Source organism: Somniosus microcephalus, chromosome 1, assembly GCF_052327205.1.
Source record: "Somniosus microcephalus isolate GS21.2 chromosome 1, FLI_Smic_1.0, whole genome shotgun sequence".
In the NCBI taxonomy this organism is placed as follows: Eukaryota; Metazoa; Chordata; class Chondrichthyes; order Squaliformes; family Somniosidae; genus Somniosus; species Somniosus microcephalus.
In genome coordinates this window covers 349,056,930-349,072,280 of record NC_140987.1, presented here as the reverse complement: position 1 = coordinate 349,072,280, position 15,351 = coordinate 349,056,930, and positions in this window count along the sequence as shown.

Here is a 15,351-nt window from a genome sequence, read left to right as displayed (position 1 = left end):
TTTCAGATAAAAGCCGTTTCTGGGTTCCTTCACTTTGAAACCCACACACATACTTGTCCCTTAAGGTATCTGCCAGTCCCGCTCCAAACTGGCAGTGTTTCGATAGTTTGCGCAGTTCTGTTAAATAATCAGCATTGCTTTCATCCTTATGCTGGTTCCATTTGTGAAACTTGAATCTTTCTGCTATCAGCAGCGGTGTGGGGTTTAAATGTTCCTGTAGTATCGTTACTATGTCTTCAAAACTCTTTGCCATTGGCTTCGTTGGGGTTACTAGATTTCGTAATAAACCATACGTCTTTGCACCCATTAAATTTAACAATACCGACACTTTCTTATCATCTGACGTCTCATTTGCCTTGCAGTATACCTCTATTCGTTCGACATATGTAGTCCAATCTTCGACTTCATTGTCAAATGCGGTGATACTGCCACTCTTCGGCATTTTGGGTGTGGTTTAAAATGGCGTCTCCCAATGACTTAAAATGGCATCTCCCGCGCTTTCCTTCCTCCCCCGCTGCTGCCAACGCCGCTCCCGGCGGTTCTCGTGGCAATGGCGGCACCCTGTAGGTTTCGCGCGCTTCTCCTGCGCTGCTGCCAATGCCGCTCTCGGCGGTCCTCGTGGCAATGGCGGCGCCTCGCGGGTTTCTGTGCATCTCTCTCTCCCTCTCTCCGACGCTGCTCAGCCCCTGAACACCGGCTGCGCCCTGTGCGCTCTGCCCTCTCTCTCTCTCCCCTGCCCACCGCCCAGGGAGGCTATAAGTACTGCCTAATCCTGGTGGATGTGTTCACGAAATGGGTAGAAGCCTTCCCCTGCAGAGCAGCCACAGCTCTGGGTACAGCCAGGATCCTGGTCCGGGAGGTGTTCTCGCGGTGGGAGCTACCACAGTATGTGGAGTCCGACCAAGGGAGTCACTTTACTGGACAGGTAATGCAGAATATCCTTATGCTGCTAGGCATCGAGGGGAAGTGACACATTGCCCACAACCCACAGTCATCAGGGATTGTGGAAAGAATGAATAGGACCTTAAAGGAAAGGCTGAGGAAAGAGACGGTGGACTCACCTAGAAAATGGTCCGAGATCCTACCGTTGGTCCTGATGGGGATCCGGGCCAGCCAGTCAAAAAGCACGGGGTACTCCCCGTACGAGCTGATGACTGGCAGAGTTATGTGGACCTCCACCCATGTACTAGCCCCGGTGCTCACAGAAGGTCAGTTCAGAGAGGTAAACCAGGACAGGTTTTCCCGAAACCTCTTCGAGCACCTTAAGCAGGTCCACGGGCAGGCGGCTGGGAACTTGGGAAAGCAGCATCGGAGAAATCGATTGCTGTTAGAACCCCGAAAACACCATGAGTGGGAGGTAGGGGATCAGGTCATGGTGAGGAATTTTGCTCGGATAGGGAGTCTAGAACCATTATACATGGGGCCCTACTGCATTGTAGACAAGGCAAGCCCCATGGTATACGCCATTAAGATGCCTCGACGCACCAAATGGTTCCATATTAATCAGTGTAAACTGTTTAAACCCGAGAAGAGAAAACAGTCAGTTGGGGTAGGGTCTGAGGATAGAAATCCTCAGCCGGCAGTGGGAGTGAGTTCACAGACTGCACAGGCAGGCGCTGTAGCTTGCTTAAGGGGAGCAGCCATCCAGCCCACTGATTGGGACACTCCCCCACTCTTCTGGGCTCCAGATGAGGAGGGACCCGAGGGCGAAGACCCCTCCCCTGACCCAGGGTTAGAGGAGGAGGGACCCGAGGGTGAAGACCCCGCCCCGGACCCAGATTTGGGACCTGAGGGCGAGGACCCCCAGCCAGCGGCAGTGGTAAGCCCACAGACCACACCGGAGGGGGCAGCGGTTCGGGTTAAAGCCCCACCAGCCAAGAAAACCCCACCCGCCAAAGTCCTCAGAAGGTCCCCACGGATGCCCCAGCCAAGAAAACCATGGTCACCAGCTCCCCATTTTAAAGGGACAGCCTCCCGAGTCAGGGGGAAGTCTAAGGACAGAGGTCCCCAGCCAGCAGCCATAGCCTGCGAGGGACCGACAGTACAGGACAGTGCGGCCACACCGAAGGGAGCGGTGTGCCGCAGCCTGAACAGAGATTAGCCTGGCCGCCCGGAGACGGGCAGCGGATGTACATAGTTATGTAATTTAAGTGTGATATTGTTAAGTTTGGGTGTTTAGTTTAAGTTTAAATAAGGTGATGGGTAGTTTTAATACAGTAGTAGTATTTTAAGAATGTTTATATTAAGTCGAGGTCGCGAGACTCGACTATGCTTCACCCAAGCCAGAGAATCTCCTCGGGACCTGGCTATATGCTCTTGTGTCTCTTTGCAGGAAAGAATTTGAGGATGAAGGGGGGCGTACTCCTACTTGCCCTGATAGGGATGAGCGTTGGAAAGCGAGGTGACATGGAGGACTCCCACATCTATGGGTGCTCGGGAGAGAAAGCACCAGTTGTGACTGCTGGGAGCAGCGAACAAGGCGCGGAGGAGCCCGCCATCTATTCCCATGAGGGAAGATGGCCCGGGTGGTTGGGATCCAACTCCACCCGGTACTCCAGCCAGACCGGATTCACCTACGGGGAGGCCTCCCTCTCCTGCCCCAGCGTACATGTCGTGGCCTCACGGGTCGGGGTCACTGAGGGGAAACGCGTGTGCCTGACATGTAAAGGACAGATTCCCCTGGGAAGATGGTGGTGGCTCAGAAAGCTGAGCACAGACATGGGGGACCATACAGCTGACTGGGAACGAATGGGGACGGTCACCGCGACCCAAGGAGGAACTAGCGTATGTTGGGATAAGTCGTGGGAGTCGGAACGGAATTTATGTCTGCATGTGGGGGTCACAAAAGGCCTGCCCCACAGGCATATCTATCTTCTTCTCCGCATCATGGCAGGATAAGGGGAAGGGGGTGGAATGGGATTCCCACCTACACACCTGCATAGTCCCACATTACCCAGCCCCAGTTAAAGCCACTGAGCTAATGGCACGCACCCAGAAGTCCTTGCCCACGACTTAGGTAGCAAGGGCACACAGAGAGGGGTGCCCTGCCACCACCAAGGGATCAGGGAGTGCATACGGATCAGGTGCTATACCAGGGGGTACACTACGCGGTAGCCTCCGTGATTTTAAACCTCACCGAGATACACTTACCGGAGTGGTGCTCCAAAGAGACAGAGCAGCTATACCAGGCCCTGTTAAAGGACATGTTTAGGAAGTTTTACGAGTTCGATTTTGCTAATGTAGACAAAACTGAACTGTACACCACATACCGCGAGTACTTTGGTAATACGGGGAGACAAAGAAGGGGAGTATGGAATGATGTTTTTACTGCGTTTAACACCAGGTCCTCTGTCATCAACAGTCTGGATGACATAGAGCTGCAGATCCAGATAAACGGTTTAAAAACATAGTTAAGGAAAATATTAATGGATGAGAACAAGGTAGTAGGCTCGGAGTTACATGAGGACCAGGCCATGACGGTCCATTTAAAGGAAATTATAGCGGAGCTGGAGAAGCACGCAAAGACTGTAAATGCCCTCATAAGAGAGGACAGAAATGCTTCTGACCAGGCTGCACAGAACAAGGTGTGCGTGCTGTATGGGGCATGGTTGCTGGGCGAGGGCCGCAGTAATCTGGAGGATTTAAAACAGGGTTTAGTCCCCTCCTGGATCAGCAACAAACACCTCGCAGCCCTCCATCCATTTGAGAATGCATTAAGCCCGTATCAACTCTGGCTAGTTTCTGAGGCCTACCCGGCCCCAGTGGATTGCGGATGGTCCAACCACACCATCATGGGGATAGTAGTGAGAATGCCGGTCATGGGTAGGACAGCCCGACCCGCACCGGTATACAGGGTAGAGAACATTGGAGTCATTCAAGGGGGTGCACACATTCGTTTCACAGCGGTCCCACCTTACGTCATAAAGTGGGAGCATGCTATGACAGGTACTGACCTCTCGGGGTGCCGGAGCCGGGGAGCGCACATAATACTGTGTCCCCAGCACTTGAATGCCTATTCAAAACCACAGTGCGGGTTCAAAGCTGTTGGCGCAAAATCTATAAATTGTACCATGGAGGCAATGGCACAAGGCCATGTTCCCCCACAGGTAGCATATATAGGAGGTGGGACATATTGTCACCACAGGTGCGCCCCACTACCAGCATGGACAGCATAGCTGGTGTCCGGTAAGTGACAGCAGTTTCTGCTTTAAACCCGAGGCAGAAGTTCAAGCGGCCCAGGAACGAATTGGCCCCATTCCTGAACCCTCCACTGTTCACCTCACTGTAAAAGAGAATTTCACCAACCTGCAAAAGTATGTAGTGCATTTCGGCTATGAAATTCCCCCTCTCCCAGAACACCTTACCAAAATACTCAAAGCAGTAAATATCTCGCAGAAACATTTCTACACGTTAGAGCAGAAGACGGTAGAGATAGGGGCTAAGATATTGGACACTGTGATTCCACCCTGGTGGGACATTTTTGAAAACATAGAGGTCCCTTCGTGGATTAGACTGGCTTCCCACATCCTTGTGGTTTGCCAGCTGGGAATAGTATTGTACCTAGTCTGCACTCAGTGCAAGGGAAAAGGTCAGATACTAGAATTCCAAAACCAGAGGACCTGGAAGGAAAATTATGTGAAGGTGGAGGGAGATACACCTGTTTGAGTTTTTGTATTTCTGAATAAAGATTGTTTTTTTTTGTATTTTTGTTGTTTTTAATAAAGATTTTCGATGTGTTGTTTTAATAAAGATGTATGTGTACCAAGTGGTGCAGGGGTGTTGCACCCCCTCCATGCTTGGATGTGTGTAAATGACTGTAATTATTCTATGCATGCTTATGTACACTACATTTTACAGAATGGGAAGTGCATGTGTCATGGGTATCATTAGTATAGGTAATTACAGGGGAAGATTGACTATGGAGGATCGGAAATTTTGCTCACCTTGTCAGGATGATACTTAAAGCGAGTTTAGTATCAACAGGGGGGAGTGTATGGTTCTCAAAATTCCCACATTCCCCGAAAGTTATGGATAAAGGGACCCTGTATGGACAAGTTATTAAAAAGGGTACCCAAAATGGCTTCTGAAACCTCGTGACCAAAACCGACAGGATTTTAAAAGCAAGGCTCTGAAAAAGGCAAGCCCTGAAACGAAACCTAACATGCATGAATCTGTGAAAAGACTTTGTAAAGCCAGACAGCTAGGTAAACACAGAATATGCATTCTTCACCTTGGAACAGATCAAGCCAGGATGGCTCTAATCTGAAAGCCATCAACTCTTCGCATAAATAATCGGTAACAGCTCACAGGTAGCTGCCAAGCCAGGAAACCCGATTAAGTTTCATAAATGACAAACAGCCAGGATATCGAAGCCATTATACCAGGAGACAACCGCCCCAGAAGTCGTTAAAGTAAATGGCTGTAATCAATTTAAACAAGCCCGCCAAAAGTTAGACAAAGGACTGACCTGATTTGGCACGCAGATAAGGGGTGAAGAACCGGGTATAATTGTAGGCCCACCGGTCTCTTATCTCTCAGCTCTTGCCGCTTGCCTCCTGCTCTGGGCTCCTGCCTCTCGCTCTCATGCCTCGTGGCGGGCCCTCTTCTCCCTCCCCGCGCCGCTCAACACCAAGGACGCCCATTACACCGGGGCCAAACACGGGAGGAGAACGAGAGCCCGAATCAAAAACGCACAGGACACACGGGGCCACAAACAGATGAGACGAGACGAGAAAAACGGTAAAACTGGTAAAGGCAGAGAAGGGCAGCGGAAAGACGTGTTGGGGAACAAACAGCCTAGTTATAAGCTGGCGTTTGATGCATGGACAGAAAAGCCCAATTGAGAATAAACTGGTGTTCGAAGCTTGGGTAGGAAAATCTTAACGGTAAAAACCGCCAACCGAACCCCAACCGCAGTAATACCGTCGGCGACCGCCCGAAGAAGAAGAAGACCCATCGCAACAAAGTACTCGACGAAGACGTTAACAGAGGAAAAGGAGGGTGCTTCGCACAAACAACTCCATCACCGCGCCCTGCGACCACGTGACAACGACGAACCCCAAAGGACAACAAGAGTGAACTTCAAAACCCACTACCAGTTTAAATCAACAGGTTTCGAATTGGTGAGCATGAATTCATGGCCCCTCGTAGCTTAATCTAGTTAGGTATTAGGGGGTGGGATAAGGATAAGGGGATTTTTAATGTATTTGTTTCCCTCAATGTGCCGTGTGTTCCCCATTCCCATATAAGTGTAATTATTTATGCCTTTACCATCCAAGGCCTTGCATGCATCCAGCAGCACTCCCTATGCACTTAAATTTTGTTAAACGTCTATTGCAGCAAGCCACTCCTTCAATAAAATCAACAAAAAAAACCTGTCCAAAAGCTTTAATCCAAACTTACCTGAAAGATGTGTGGGTCCCTTTAAGAGGTGCTGACATCACCACTGTCAGCCTGCTTGCATGCCAGGTTTACCTAGCATGCTTATGACCCAGCGCTGGAGGCGAATTTCGGAGTGGTGATGTTAAGTTGGCATTGCATTGACGTCACCACGCCGTCAATTTTTTCTCAGGGTGCTGATAGTTACGGGCAGTGCAAAGGGAGGGAGGAAAATGGCAGCCGCTACGGGTCCCGCCACCAACTGGTGAAAGAGCAGCTGCCACCATTTTTCCACCATACTGCTCTACGGAGTGACAGTAAGTAGATGAATTTCTAGCCTATTCTCTCCATATCTACCCTGTCCAACCCTTTCATAATTTTGAAGACCTCTATCAGGTCATCTCTAACTAAGTCTTCTCTTTTCTAAAGAAAAAAGGCCCAACATGTTCAATTTTTCCCAATAGCTGTAACCTCTCAGTTCTAGTACCATCCTTGTAAATCCCTTTTTCACTTGACATCAGCTACTAGGGTACCATGGAACTATTCCACAGGGAATTCCATAGGGAGCAGGCACCTCAAAGCACTGGAGTGGTACCACCAACACTGCCTCCGAAAGATCCTGCAAATCCATTGGCAGGATAGGTGCACAAACGTCAGTGTTCTCGCTCAGGCCAACATCCCCTGCATCGAAGCTTTGACCATGCTCGATCAGCTTCGATGGACGGGCCACATCGTCCGCATGCCCAACACGACACTCCCAAAACAAGTGCTCTACTCGGAGCTCCGACACAGCAAGAGAGCCCCAGGTGGGCAGAGGAAATGCTTCAAGGACACCCTCAAAGCCTCCTTGAAAAAGTGCAACATCCCCACCGACACCTGGGAATCCCTGGCCCAAGACCACACAAAGTGGAGGAGAAGCATCCGGGAAGGCGCTGGACACCTCAAGTCTCTTCTCCGGGAGCAAGCGGAAGCCAAGCACAAACAGCGGAAGGAGCGCACATCAACCCAAGCACCCCACCCACCCGCCCCTTCAACCACCGTCTGCCCCACCTGTGACAGAGACTGTAGGTCCCGCATTGGACTCATCAGTCACCTGAGAACTCATTTTTAATGTGGAAGCAAGTCATCCTCAGTTCCGAGGGACTGCCTAAGAAAGACCATGGAACAATTCCATAGGGAATTCCTTTCTGCCCTGGATGCTGATTGGGAAGCTTGCAAGGCAGGAAAATGCAGTACGATAGCAAAATGCAGTACCAGCTAAACAGATTGTCATATTTATAAAGTGCTTACATGACATTGTACTATTTATATAAATTGGTGTATATGGTCTATGGAAGAGGTGAGTGTGATGGGTCTAACAACCTTTTCAAATTCCATGGGGGAGAAATTCGGCGGAGCCGCAAACGGGGCGCCCAGCTCGCCTGGGCGGCGGAATTACCGCTGCGATCTGAGCAGTTGCGACCGCCGGAAATTCAGCTTGTGCGTCCCAAGAGGGACACGGGGCGCTGCTCGAGGCACTCCGCGTCCCTCTTACGGCGTTGAAACAATATCGCAGCGAAACATGCCGCAGCGCCACATGCTGTGACACGGTGCGCTGCGGTACTGCAGGCCTTCCTCCCATTCTTAAGGGGGAGGGGCCTGCACCAGCGCGATCAGAGATCGCGAGTGCCAGCAAAAGAGCCCGGCACCGAGGAAAAGTGCCGGGCTCTCGGAAAACAGCCGGCACTGCCGTGGGGGGAGATCAGGAGGCTGGGGACGGAGGTGCTGGCAGGCGGCCGCCGAAAAAAACAGCCGCCCCGCACCTCCACCTTAATTTGCGCCACTCCCGCCACAGGTAGGCCCCGTGAACCGGGCGCGATTTGCGAACGGCGCTACAGAGGCGGGCGCTACCAAATATCGCGATCGGGGCGGTAGCAGTGCACTGCACACACCGATGACATCATCGGTGGTGGCGCAGTGCAACAGGCTAACGCCGCCATTAGCGCCCCAGCTAAATATTGCGGGAGGCGTGGCCAGTGGCGCTAAAGCCACTAAGTGCCCTCTTTAGGCACTAACTGGTGGTGCAGCCCACCGAATTTCTATGTGTCCTTTTGTAAAGGTGGTATTGTATTCCCAATCAATTATGCCCTACACAATTTTGCAAACTTCCTTTAAAATATAATGCCATAAAACAATAGGTAGAGCCTAGGTTGTTAGGGTGTACTTATAGGACAATAAGACAAAGCATACCATTTTATCCTTATACAAGACCTTGGTTGGGCCTCAGTTAGAATACTGTGTCCAGTTTAGGTCTCCTCACATGCTGGGTGATATTGAGACTTTGGAAAGGGTGCAGAGGAGAGCGAGTAGATTGATTCCCAGTTTGAAGCATCTTAGTTATCAAGGTAGGCTCAAAGAGAAGCATTGACTTATGAGTGATTTGATCGAGTTTATCTGATGATTAAAGAAATAGATTGTGTTCATGTAGACAGCTTGTTTCAATTACATAGGTTAGGGAGGACTGGGGCCACAATTTTAAGTTGTAAAAGGCCAGAACTAGGTTAGATGTCAGGAGGTGGTTCTTTTCCCAGAAAATATTCGACCAGTGGAACAGACTTCCAGCTTGTGTGGTGAATACTGATTCACTGAGTTCCTTTAAGTGAGAACTGGTCCTGTTTCTGGCTGGAGTAGAGATCACCTCATATAAAAGTTATGTTACATTAATTCAGGGCCAGAGGGATCTCCTGGAATAGATTCTATTGCGTAAGGGGGTTGAAGATGAATTTTCCAGGTATGTTCCCTCCTAATTGGCCTGGGTTTTATCTGGTTTTTCGCCTCTCCCGGGAGATCACAAGTTTCAGGTGGGATGGGGAGTGTATTCATTGTGATGCACAAGGCATCGCAGTTATGTGGGGCAGGCTGGATGGAGCAGAGGGTCTTTTCCTGTCCGTCATGATTCGTATGTTCGTACATTGTTTTCACTGCAAGATTTTCAAAGGTGGTTGTCTGGTGTCTGCTACCATCTGAATTGCTCTCAAGTATCCATTTCAGCACAGGATAGAACTTGCCCAACAAATTCCCTAAGAAGATGACAGCACCCCTTTACTGAAAGAAAAATCAGCCTGGATTGCCCTTCTGTTGATGGGTTAGTGGCAGATAGGGAATCCATTGTTAACCCTCTCTATTTTCCTCCCAGAGCACTTATTTGCTATGTGGTGCATCTTTGGAGTGGTAATATCGCTCCTGATAAGGTTACTGCCACTGGAAGGGAGGGAAATACAGTTCTGTGCAGCCTTTAAAAGCCTCTTCTGCAAAAATGGCTAATGCAGCAGCAGCATCAGAGGTGTCAGCATGTGGAATTGCTCCCAGTTTATCAGACGCATCCCAGGAGATCCTTTTGGCAGACGTCAGGGAAAGAAGAATAGGATTGTTGGACATTCAGGGCAGGAGATCTGATAAGAGAGTGGTGCAGCCTGCATGGAGGGAGGTGGTAGACACTGTCAGTGTTACCTCCACCACCTCAAGAATTGTTACCCAGTGCCAGAAAAGGTTCAACAACCTCACAAGGGTAGCTGAGGTAAGTCTAAGTACAATTGCCAAGACCCATGTTCTACCATTCAGATAACCTTCAGTCACCTCCTTAGTTAGCATACACTTTCTCTCTCAGCACCAGGATGTCAAAAGAACTCACTTCTACAAAGATAAACCTCTGCAAACACTGAAGCACCTTTTTTACTCAAAATCACTATTCACTAGAGTTTAGAAGAACGAGAGGGGATCTCATTGAAACATATAAACTTCTGACAGGGCTAGACAGACTGGATGCAGGGAGGATGTTTCCCCTGGCTGGGGGGTCTAGAATGAGGGGTCACAGTCTCAGGATACGGGGTAGGACATTTCGGACTGAGATGAGGAGAAATTTCTTCACTCAGAGGGCGGTGAACCTGTGGAACTCTCTACCACAGAAGGCTGTGGAGGCCAAGTCACTGAATATATTTAAGAAGTAGATAGATTTCTAGACGCAAAAGGCGTCAAGGGGTATGGGGAGAGAACGGGAATATGGTATTGAGATAGAGGATCAGCCATGATCATATTGAATGGCAGAACAGGCTCGAAGGGCTGAATGGCCTACTCCTGCTCCTATTTTTCTATGTTTCTATCACTGCCAACTTACATTGCCTACCACAAGAGCTACAGCTGGTCTCCAAGTACATTTTTTTTGATGGCGAATACAGTTCCACATGTCATTATCATATGATGCATGGTGGAAAGTGTCTATGCCACTCACATGCTCTTGACATTGTCTTCTCTCCCTCCAAAAGGAAGAGGTGGCTGAAAAGAGAAAGTGCTGCACATCATGGGTATGCAGACAGGAGATCCTGTGAGAAAGGATGAGGTAGAGGCAAAGTAGCAACAGAAGGTTGATAGGACCTGGGAAATGATCACCATAGTCTGTAGCTTTATGTGCTTTCTCAAAGTATTGCAATAACTTTCCCCTCAGCTACTATTTCTTCAAAGGGAACATCAATGTGTGCGCAGCTAAACAAGCTATTTCACATTATAGGGGGTGACTAACAAGAAGCAGCTGACCATGATGATGACCATCCAGGCACTTCCACTGGAACCATAGGCTCAACTGCTCCTACTTCCTTACCAACTGCGTTATGGCATCTTACCCGCTCAAGCTCCGGCATAGAGATGCCCACTGAGGAGGAAGTAGCTAGTGAGTCAGGATGCTGTTTACACATGTATCTGAAGTTTCTGCCGTCTTCCATAGACGTTACTGAGCTGAACTTCTGACCACATATCTGCTCCATCACCAAGACCGCCAACTTCAACCTCCGTAACACCGCCCCTGCCTCAGCTCATCTGCTGCTGAAACCCTCATCCAGGCCTTTGTGACTTTTAGACTTGACTATTCCAATGCTCTCCTGGCCGGCCTCCCACCTTGCACCCTCGGTTAACTTGAGCTCATCCAAAGCTCTGCTGGCTGCATCCTAATTCATACCAAATTCTGTGCAGCCATCACCCTTGTGCTCGCTGACCTGCATTGGCTCCCAGTTCGGCAACACCTCGATTTTAAAATTTTCATCCTTGTTTTCAAATCCCTCCATGGCCTCACCCCTCCCTATCTGTGTAACCCCCTCCAGCCCTACAACCCTCTGAGATCTCTGCGCTCTTCCAATTCTGGCCTCTTGCGCATCGCTGATTTTAATCCCTCCACCATTGGTGGCCATAACTCCAGCTCCCTAGGCCTTAAACTCTGGTATTTCCTCCCTAAACCTCTCCACCTCTCGCTGCTGCTTTAAGATGCTCCTTAAAACCTACGAGGTAAAAATTGGGGGGCGCTACCTTCGTCGGGGCACTAATTTTAGCACCCTGAAAAAGTTAGCGCCCTCGCGGCCGACTCTCCCAGGTAGTGCCCCGAGAGGGAGGAGGGGCACTACTAGAAGCACCCCGTGTCCCTCTTGGGACGCTGCGAGCCAATATTAAAGAGGAGTGGCCTGGTGCAGCGTGTCCCGGGGCCCAGCTGGGCCACCAGGGATTGGGAGTGCTGGCAAACAAGGCCGGCACTCACGGAGAGTAGCCAGCACCCCGCCGGTGGGCTTCATAGGGGCAGGTGCTGGCAGGTGGCCAGCAGCAAAAATGACCGCCCGCCACCTCCCCTTTAAGTAGCATCGCCACGGCCGCAGGTAGGCCCCCCTGACCCGGCGGACATAGCGTCCGGCGGTAAGTCGGGGGGGGGGGTGCCACCCAATATTAGAGCTGGGGCACGGCACATGGCAATGACATCATCGACGGCGGCACAGCGCCAATGGTTAGTGCCGCTGCTAACCTCCTGCTGAATTTCGCAGGAGGCATTAGCGGCGCCTCGCCCAGGCGCTAGTTGATTTGCGCAAATCAACCAAATTTAGCCCCCTACATCTTTGAGCAAGCTTTTGGTCACCTGTCCTAATATCTCCTTATGTGCCTCGGTGTCATATTGTGTTTGATAACGCTCCTGTGACGTGCCTTGGGACATTTTAAAGGTGCTACATAAATGCAAGTTGTTGTTGTTGCGGCAGCCGATCAGGAGAAACCCCAAGAAATTCCCAGCGTTAGAGTTCTGAGTTCTTTTCTGTGCATGCTTTCAGTTTTTGGGGGTTGCAATGATGACAGGGAAAATGTAAACTTCTATCTTATGAAGGAACTTGACAGAAGTGTTTGTCAGTGATGGACTTTGTGAAGGTGTTTGGGGGAATAGGCAGATGTGAAGTGACTTTTATTGGTGAGTGAACCTTTATTTATTGAAAACACCAGGGTATCGGTTGCACCCTCCTATCTCTGGCTGTTGGTTGCTTGCTGTCCTCCCACGTCCTCTCGCTTCTGTGCATCCTTCACAAGTTAAGAAAAAGGAACTCATTTCACTCCCTCTTCATCACTATTTCTTTCACCTTCTGGAAACAACAAGCCTTTCTTCATTGTAATATTATGCAGAATGCAGCAAGCTACAGTGATTGCTGAGACTCACACAGGGTTATATTGTGGGGTCCACCATATTTATTCAGGCATCTAAAATGGGACTTGAGAATTCCTAGTTTGCTTTATGACACTTCTTGCATTGCCATGGGCCTCATTGTATCTGTTGTTTCCCCTCACTGTGGAAGCTTTACCGATCAGCGATCAGCCATCTGGATACATAGCTCACGAGGCCTGGCATGATGGATTGTTGCATGATGAAAGTAGCATGGCAGCTTCCTGGGTACCTAGCATTAACAAGGTAATAAAAGCCTTTCCTACTTATATGGAGCTTTTCGTGCCGTAAGTATTGTCAATTGCTCCTGGCACCTGTGATTTAGATGAAGGAATAGAGAGCCCTGTTTCCAAGTTTGCTGGCGACACTGAATTAGGTGGCACAGTAACTAGTGTAGATGGGAGCAGAAAGTTGCAAAGGGACATTGAGAGATTAAGTGAGTGGGCAAAACTGTGGCAGATGTGGGAAAGTGTGAGGGCATCCACTTTGGACCTATGAAAGATAGATTAGATTATTTTCTAAATGGTAATAAGCTAGGAACTGTAGAGGAGCAGAGAGATTTAGGGGCCCATGTACAGAAATGACTCAAAGCTAGTGGACAGCTGCAAAAATTTTTTTTAAAAGGCTAATAGAATGTTGGCCTTTATCTCAAAGGGGGCGGGAATACAAAGGGATAGAAGTTGTGTTACAGTTGTATTCAGATCTAGTTAGACCGCATTCGGAATACTGCATTCAGTTCTGGGCACCGCACCTCAGGAAGGATATATTGGCCTTGGAAGGGGTGCAGTGCAGATTCACCAGAATGGTCCTGGAGCAAAGACAGGTTGCATAGATTGGTTTGTATTCCCTTGAGTATAGAAGATTGAGTAGTGATCTAATTGAGGTGATTAAGAAAATTAAAGGATTTGATAGGGTAGATGGGGAGAAACCATTTTCTCTGGTGGGAGAGTCCAGAACAAAGGGGCATAACCTTAAAATTAGAGCTAGGCCTTTCAGGGGTGATGTCAGGAAGCACTTCTTCACACAAAGGGTGGTGGAAATCTGGAACTCTCTCCTCCAAAAACCTGTTGAGGGTAGGTCAAATGAAAATTCAAAACAGAGATTGATAGATCTTTGTTGGGTAAGGGTATTAAGGGATATGGAACCAAGGTGGGTAAATGGAGTTGAGATAAAGTTCAGCCACGATCTAATTGAATGGCAAAACAGGCTCGAGGGGCTGAATGGCCTGCTCCTGCTCCTATGTTCCTATCGAAACCCTGTCAATCTGTAGAACTGGTTCACTCTCTCTCTCTTTGTTTGCTTGGCTCCATCAGGAAGGATATAAATTGAGCAGCTTTTCTGAACATGGATCAGTGACCTTCTTGATGCAACTGTCTGATTAATGCGACAAAGTTGCAAAGATCACCTGCTATAGTCTGGAAGGATCCAAACACAAAGGCCGCGATTTTATTAATGGAGGCGGGTTCGGTGCGGGTCATATGGTTTCCGGCTTCCAATCCCGCCCCCAGCTGCATCCCCTCCACAGATGTGATTTTGCCTTGATTGACCTTGTTAAGCCTGCCTTGCGGGCTTGCCGGCCAATTAACAGGAAGCGGGTCAAATTACGTCATTTGATGACGCGTCATCTGCCAGTTTCCTTAAAGGGACCACGCACAATTTTATTTTGACAGTTGATTTCTCAGTGTTTACAGCATTGAGGTGCTGAAAACACTGACAATCACTGCACAAAGGTGACCTCTTGCACCCAGACTCTCCAATGACTCCCTCCATAGGCTGGAATAGATGGCAGCTGCAGGTGAGGTGACAGAAGCGATCTGCCACTGGTGAGAGAGGTTCTCCCAATGAGGTGACACTGGACATGGATTTTAAAACTTGTAAGCTAAAGAAATCTGTAAATGTATTAAAAATGCAGCAACCAACATTTTCGTTCCTCTGAAACTCACCATGTGTAACATTGGATCCTTCATACCACTTCTGCAGCTGTCATCATTCCACAAACATTACAGCAGACCCACAACATGCCACACATACAAGATAGGAGCAGGAGTAGGCCATTCAGCCCCTCGAGCCTGCTCCGCCATTCAATGCGATCATGGCTGATCATCCAAATTCAGTACCCTGTCCCTGCTTTCTCCCCATATCCCTTGATCCCCTTAGCCTTAAGAAATATATCTAACTCCTTCACAGATCACAGAAACCCCACAGTGCAGATAGAGGCCATTTCGGCCCATCGAGCCTGCACCGACACACATCCCACCCGAACCCCGTAACCCCTACATCAACACATATTCCACCCTATCCCCGTAACCCCACGTATTTAATCCCCCTAACACTAAGGGTCAATTTATCATAGTCAATCAACCTCACCCGCACATCTTTGGACTGTGGGAGGAAACCGGAGCACCCGGAGGAAACCCACGCAAACACGGGGAGAATGTGCAAACTCCACACAGACAGTCACCCGAGGCCGGATTTGAACC